Source organism: Rutidosis leptorrhynchoides, chromosome 10 (assembly GCF_046630445.1).
Source record: "Rutidosis leptorrhynchoides isolate AG116_Rl617_1_P2 chromosome 10, CSIRO_AGI_Rlap_v1, whole genome shotgun sequence".
Lineage (NCBI taxonomy): Eukaryota > Viridiplantae > Streptophyta > Magnoliopsida > Asterales > Asteraceae > Rutidosis > Rutidosis leptorrhynchoides.
In genome coordinates, this window is record NC_092342.1 from 134,803,931 (window position 1) to 134,811,888 (window position 7,958).

The 7,958-nt window shown below is 31.4% G+C and overlaps 1 non-coding gene across 1 annotated transcript; it reads left to right on the plus strand.

Moving 5' to 3' along the window:
* The first annotated feature begins 2,286 nt into the window (after positions 1–2,286).
* On the plus strand, positions 2,287–2,393 carry LOC139873896 (small nucleolar RNA R71). The gene has a single exon (XR_011767607.1). It is a non-coding gene; the product is annotated as a small nucleolar RNA R71 (small nucleolar RNA).
* Positions 2,394–7,958: the final 5,565 nt, after the last annotated feature.

Below are 7,958 nucleotides of genomic sequence, written 5' to 3' on the forward strand. Positions count from 1 at the left end.
ATAAAATTAAAAATAATGATAACAAAATTTTTCGCCCCGCCCTCGGGTAAAGCAATTTCGGTTCCATGACCTAGTCTTCAACTTACGATGAATTTTAGAAATCATTTTTTAAACTTAATGAAATAAAGTAATTTTTTTTTAAATTCACACAAAACTTAAATTTCATATGCATATCAATTTCATACAAAATCTATAAAACAAAAATTCAGAATGGAGGGAGAAAACTAGTTCTTTAGTGTCTGCTAGTGAAAAAGACCAATCGAATTCCATTCTCGGAACTACACGAGAACAGAACAACTAAATCTAGACAACATTTTCTTTTTAGAACATTTGAATCTCTCCACACTTACGTAACTGTGGTGTCGAAATTGTGATTAACTTCATCGTCAATTTCTTTTGGACCATAATCAACTTGCATATATGTGACTTTTGCTTTAAGCCATTGGTCGGATTCTTGTGTAATATCCACAAATTCAACTAGTTTTGCCTTTTCTTTAGGCGATAGATTGGATACTAACCTGTTACATAACTTAAAGTTCCCCTTGGTTCTAGCATCGTGAATCCGTTTAATAAGTTTCTTCATTGAACTATTAATAACGGGGTCATTTAATTTCACATCAACAACGGGGTTCTTTGTTATCAGGTCATCATTAGGTGTTACTTCATCTTCCCCACACTTAGGCATTTTATTATTGCTAAGCACTACCGTTGGAGTTGGTAAAACAATATGGTTCTTACCAATCATTTTTGTTGGTTCAACAGTTTTGGTTTGTGGGATTTAGACTTTCGACTTACAAAGGTTATCGATTTTTCACCATCACTAAGTGTCATTCTACCCTCTCTTACATCAAATAACGCCCTGGTGGATGCTAAGAATGGTCGACCTAAAATTTGAGGAATGTTTGGGTCCTCTTCTATGTCAATGACAATAAATTCGACTAGAAAGGTTAAATTACCTACTTGAATGGGTAGGTTGTCAGCAATTCCAACTGGGTGCCTAATGGTTTGATCAAAGAGTCGAACACTCATCTCTGTTGGACTTAACTCACCTATTCCTAATCTCTTATATAATGAAAGAGGCATAACACTCACACTCGCACCTAAATCTGCTAGTGCATCATACATGACACAATCACTAAGTAGACAAGGAACAATAAATTCACCCGGATCACCCAACCTGGGTGGAGGTTTAAGTGGAACTGTCTTCTCTGGGTTTATCTTTACGGTTTTTGTTTCTTGTACATTCTTATTCTTCTTCTTCTTTCCAGAGGTATCACAAACTTTATTACCTATTACTTGCTCATACTCAACGTCTTTTCTTGGAAACGGGATGGGTGGTCTATATGGTGCCACCACTGGCTTTACATACTCGGGTGGTGGTGGTGGTGTTGTGTAACTTCTTCATTGTTACTCACATCTAAAACCTTCCCATCTTCTTGTGCCGATTTTTCAGAATTCGTTGAAACCATATTAACATTCTCATTTCGAGGATTTACTTCAGTATTACTCGGTAGCTTTCCTTGTTCCCTCTCACTCATCATGCTAGCAAGAGTACCTACGTGTTTTTCTAGATTCAAAATGGAAGCTTGTTGAGTTCTTAATGACTGATCAAACCTCTCATTTGTTTGGATTTGAGATGTAATAAATTGTGTTTGAGATTCCATTAGCTTTGCCATCATTTCTTCTAGATTTGACTTTTTCTCTTCGATTTGTTGTGGTGGTTTATACAAGCTAGGTTTTTGTTGATTGAAAGTGTTGTTTTGAGTTGGTTGGTTATTCGGACTTTGTTGGTTATACGAGTTATTGTTGGGTCCATTTGGATTGTAAAGAATGTTTTGATTTCGATTGAAGTTTGGCCTTGGCGGTTGATAATTATTCTGATAATTATGTCCCGACCTTTGGTTCATGTAGGAAACATTCTCTCATTGTTCCATGGTTTGCTCAATGTGACAATCTTTCATTAAGTGTGGTCCACCGCATTGCTCACAACTGATTCGTATTGCGTGAATATCTTTATTCATCTTTTCCATTCGTCTCTCGAAAGCATCTATTTTTGCGGAAATAGAATCAAAGTCATGGCTAGAATCGGATCTAGCCACTTTAGATGAATGAAAGATATCTTTTTCTTGGTGCCACTCATGTGAGTGGGAGGCAGTGTTATCAATAATTTTGTAAACTTCAGTTGCGGTTTTCTTCATAATGGAACCACCAGCTGTTATGTTGATGTCATTTCATGTAGCAACGTCGACACCTTGGTAGAATATTTGTACTATTTCATAAGTGTCTAAACCATGTTGCGGACATCTTCTCAACAACTTTCTAAATCTTGTCCACGCCTCATATAATGTTTCATTTGACTTTTGTGCGAACATAACAATTTCTCCTTGAAGTCTCACGGCTTTAGATGCCGAAAAGAATTGTTTAAGAAAATTTTCAACTAAAACATCCCATGTATCAATCGCCCCTTCAGGTAACAATTCTAACCAATCTTTGGCTTCTCCCTTTAAAGTCTAGGGAAACAACATGAGATAGATCTGTTCATCCTCAACTTCTCTGATCTTGAATAGAGTACAAATCCTATTAAAAGTTCGAAGATGTTTGTTTGGATCTTCTTTTGGCGTACCACTATATTGGCATTGATTAGTTACCATGTGTAGGATTTGTCCTTTGATTTCATAATCTGGCGCATTAATGGCTGGCTTAATAATGGCGTGACCTTGGCCAGTGCGTGTGGCTCTCATTCGGTCTTCCATACTTAGAGGTTCTGTTACTTCCATAATTGAATTTGTTGAATCTGAATCACTAGAGGATTCTAATTTAATTGTTTCTTCCTCGACAATCTCTGGTTGAATGATTTGTGGTTCAGGAGGAATGATTAGTGGTTCAGGATCTCTTAATTGTCCTTGAATATCCTCCGGGTTTTCAATTTTGAAGTCGGGTTCAAAATATGGATTATCGGAAATTTGAGTTGGAGTACTTGGTCGACTAGATGATGATTCTAAAGAAAAATCAACGGCGATAATATTGGCTAGATGTCTTGATTGAGTTACAGGTGGTGAACGTATGAAAGGTGGTGAACATTTTGCTCGGTGCATTCACAGAATATCCTATTAGTTATAAAAGATAAAAATTATATAAGTTATCAAATTAATAGACTTTTCTGATTTTACCCACGTTTCGAATAGCCAATAGATGCAGCAGGTAGCCAGGACCCTTTAAATCGGAAGCCCACAACTCGCCACTAACAAATCCAACTATTACTACGAACCAGAAAATTTAGGATGTCTATCAATTTAACCGCTTAAAATAATTTTTCGTTTTGAAATTTTAGAGAAGAAATAGAAAATTCTATGTCCTAAAAACTAGAGCGTCGAGAAATAAGAAAGAAAAAGAGCGCGTCGAAAATCGTCGAAAAATAAAAGGTCGAAAAATAAAAATAAGAAAGAAAAACGTCAAAACTTAAAAGTCTAAAAACTAAATCTAAAAATTTGCGCCTAAAGGTATTAAAGCTTAAAAGGAAATCTATATCCAAAACGGCAATAACTTAAAAGGCACTAAAATATATAAACGGCGTCGCAAAATTCTAAAGCGCCTAAATCTTAATCTAAAGAAAAAGCACTTAAGGGATTTTACGAAAAAGTCTTAAAATCTAGAAATAAAAATTAACTACGGCAAAATACTAAGTTTAAACCTAGTTACGAACGATAAATATACAAATTACGAAATAAACGATTAAAATATACAATTTATAAAAAGATATAAAAATTAATAAAATTACATATTTTTATAAAAATATTATTTTTATATTATTATTTTATAAAAGTATTAATTTATATATTAATAAAACTAATTATAACTTAAAAATACAAAATAAATAAAACTAAAACTAATTAATATAATAATTAACCCTAATTAGGGTTTAATAATAATAATAATTAAAATTATTAACCCTAATCCGTACGACAGCAGAGGGATCAGACCTGTCAGACAGGCTCATGCGATCGCATGAGTTCTACATTTATGGGCCATACGATCGCATGGATTCGGATACCAGGCCAAATTTGGGGTGCTACAGTACGGCCCGAATTCTATTATATATATATATATATATATTTTTTCTGTTTTTAATTTATTTATATAAAATAAATAAAAACTTAATTTTTAAAAACTAAAATAGAAATAGAAAAACTTTATATTTTAAACAAACTCTTAAAAATATATATATTTCGTTTTTCTTTTTATATTTTTGTATTTTTAATATTTAAAAACGTATTTTTACAAAAAGAAATTAAAACTTAATAAAAAAAATTTTTATAGCGTTTTGCTTCGTCGGTTCTCCGGCAGCGGCGCCAAAAACTTGATGTTATGCGAGGTAGTATACGAAATAGTTATATTTTTATTACGAAATATTATTAAATACGATACAATTTACACAAGTTGTATTTATTTATATAGATGGGATATACTTAAACCTTGCTACAACACTTATAGGCAGTGTACCTAATCGTAGAGTAGTGTAGTTTTTAGTAAGTCCGGTTCGTCCACAGGGAACTAGCCAAGTTTAACGCTATATTTTTAAAACTATATTTGTAATATTATTATTATTATTATAAAAAGGGGGTTTTTACCGTTTAATGACCGGTTTGTTGATTTTAAAACTTAAGTCGCAATTAAAACCTAATGTAAAATAATAAAAATAACTTAATTTAAAGCGTAAAGTAAATGACGATAATTAAAATGCGATAAATTAAAGTGCGATAAATGACGGTAAATAAAATTGTGATAAAAGTACGATAATTAAAAAGTGCAATAAATAAATTGACAGTAAATAAAAGTGCGATGAAATATGAAATAAAGATATTATGCTTATTTAAACTTCCTTAATCATGATGTTTGACGTTTTGATTTTAATTAATTGTTACCCGGGTTAATTGTCCTTTGTCCTGGATTATTTGATACCTATTTGGTTTTTGTCCATAATAGTCCATCGGTCATAATTATAAAATGCTCGTCAAATTAACCTTATTACTGAAGTCAAATATTCCAACTAATTAGGGATTCGAACTGTAACAAGGTTTTAATACTTTGTTTAATGATTACACCAGGTTATCAACTGCGTGTAATCCAAGGTTTTAATACTTTGTTAACAATTACAACAATTATCCTTGTATGTAATCCACCCATATTTTAATGAGATGTGAATCTTAATTTACCCACTTGATTAGAATGAATAATCAATTACCCTACCCAAATAATTAATTAAATGATCGTAAAAGATGTCGTTTAAACGTCACTAAATAGGACATACATAATCATTTTAATAATTATTAGATTAACTAATTTGAAGATAGGTTCGACAGGTTCCAATGAGTTGTCGCTCAATTAGACAATACCCCCTATCTATTAATAGTCATAGTCCAATGTCCAAAAGTGTCGGTCTTTTGTCCAAACCTTAATTATGGTACAAAATTTAATAACCCCGTCTTAATATTTAGTCTAACATCATGATTACTTTGGCTCAAATAAGCATAATAATAACTTTGTTACGAGACATTAATTTAAAAAGGAAGAACATAGATTACAGTGGTGATTAATCGCGTAGCGTTACACGGACAGAGTTTTGACTTACAAAACCTTAAAATATTCCTTACAATAACCCAATTATTATTAAACTTAATTTAAAATTATAATTATAATTAAAAATATAATTATGATTACAGAGGAAGAAGAAGAAAATGGTGTATATTACTCGTCAATTCGCTGGCCTTTTATAGATGTGAGCTGATTTTGGGATCCATGCGATCGTATGGACAGGCTAGCCAGCATACATCACTTTGTTTTCTAGTTTTGCCGACGTTTTATTATATAATATAATATATATATAATTTTAAGAATTATTTATATATTATATTATATTCACGTGCATAGTTGACTTGCCATTTTTGCTCCGTTGCGTCGCGCGTTGATAGTTGGTTTATGTCCCGGTTCTGGATTTTCGAACGTCCTTTCGTACGCTGAGATATTTTGTATTTTGCATTCTGCGACTTGTACTTTTATCATTTTTGGACGTTTCTCATCAATAAATTGAACCACTTGAATTATATCTTGTACATTTGAGCTTTTTGGTCATTTGCGTCTTCAAATCGTCGTTTTCTTCTTTTGTCTTCGCACTTATTTATTTAAACGAATATTACATAAAAATAGAACAATTGCAACTAAAAGCTTTACATATTGGAAGGATATTGATACTAAATATATGTTCATTTAGAGCACTATCAGGACCTCAAATACCCAAGCGTCCTATTGTTGTGACCGTATTATCTTGTTGGTTGATCATTATGAGACACCAACAAGATAGTATCCTATTAAGTACATTTTTATGCAACTACGAATTTAAGGGTCCTAAGAGTTAGGACCTCAAATACCCAAGCGTCATATTGTTGTGACCTTATTATAAAAGCGTCCTATTTTTGTGACCTTATTATAAGTGTCCTAAAAAATAATGGGACCCCAAAATTATGTGTCATATTAAACGTCTTTTTAGGACAAAGATTTATAAGTGTATCAACAATATGACCCAAAAATTAGGTGTCCTAAAAAATAATAGGACCCCAAAATTGTGTGTCATATCAAACATCTTTTTAGGACAAAGATTTATAAGCGTGTCAATAATATGACCCAAAAATTAGGTGTCCTAAAAAATAATAGGACCCCAAAATTGTGTGTCATATCAAACATCTTTTTAGGACAAAGATTTATAAGTGTATCAATAATATGACCCAAAACTTAGGTGTCCTAAAAAATAATAGGACCCCAAAATTGTGTGTCATATCAAACATCTTTTTAGGACAAAGATTTATAAGCATATCAATAATATGACCCAAAAATTATGTGTCCTATTCTTAGGACCCCACTTTATTAGCTTAGGATATTATAGGACCCCAAGAATTACCTCGTCCAAATTTTTAGTCGCTTAGGACGCTTTTTCGCAGGGGTCCCAGACGAGGGGTCCTAAGAACACAGTTTTCTTGTAGTGTCTCATCGGATATGATAATCGAAGTACTAAAGCATTCGTAACCCGAATGGGACTTGTCAAGGTCCATAGATCTATCTTTAAGATTCGCGTCAATTGGTGGCAATTATAATAAACACCAATTTTTAGGCTACCAAGCTAAAAAGGGGCATATTCGATTTCGATAATCCAACCATAGAATGTAATTTTGATTACTTGTGTCTATTTTGTAAAACATTTATAAAACAGCGCATGTATTCTCAGTCCCAAAAATATATATATTGCAAAAGCATTTAAAAAGGGAGCAAATGAAACTCACAATACTGTATTTTGTAGTAAAAATACATATGACGACATTGAACAAATGCAAGGTTGGCCTCGGATTCACGAACCTATATTAAGTATACATATTCATATATTGGTCAATATCAGTCTAACAATTTAGGTCAGGTCATAATGTATCACAATCCTAATGCTCGAGATTATCATGCAAAGGTCAACAAAAGTCAATTTGACCCAAAATGATTTACAAAATCTATACATGTTTATTATATAACTTAAATAGTCATTTTATATATATAAATATATTTATCAGGTTTTATTAAAGTAAATAATAAAAGTCATTTATTAAAATATATATATGATAAAAATTATACTTCTATATATCTTAAGTAATAAAATTTATAAAGCTCACTTAATATCATAAAAATATAGTGGTATGTATTATAAATGTAATTATATTACGTGTGATAAAAATATCTTTGTATCACATATTTATTTGATAATAATATTAATAATAATAATGAGTAAAAGTTGTATTATTTTGTGATAATAATAATAATAATATTACTTATAATAATAACAATATTTATATTTACTAATGATAATAATAATTTTGATAATTGATAATAATCTTTTATAATACTAAAATGATTATGATATTTTA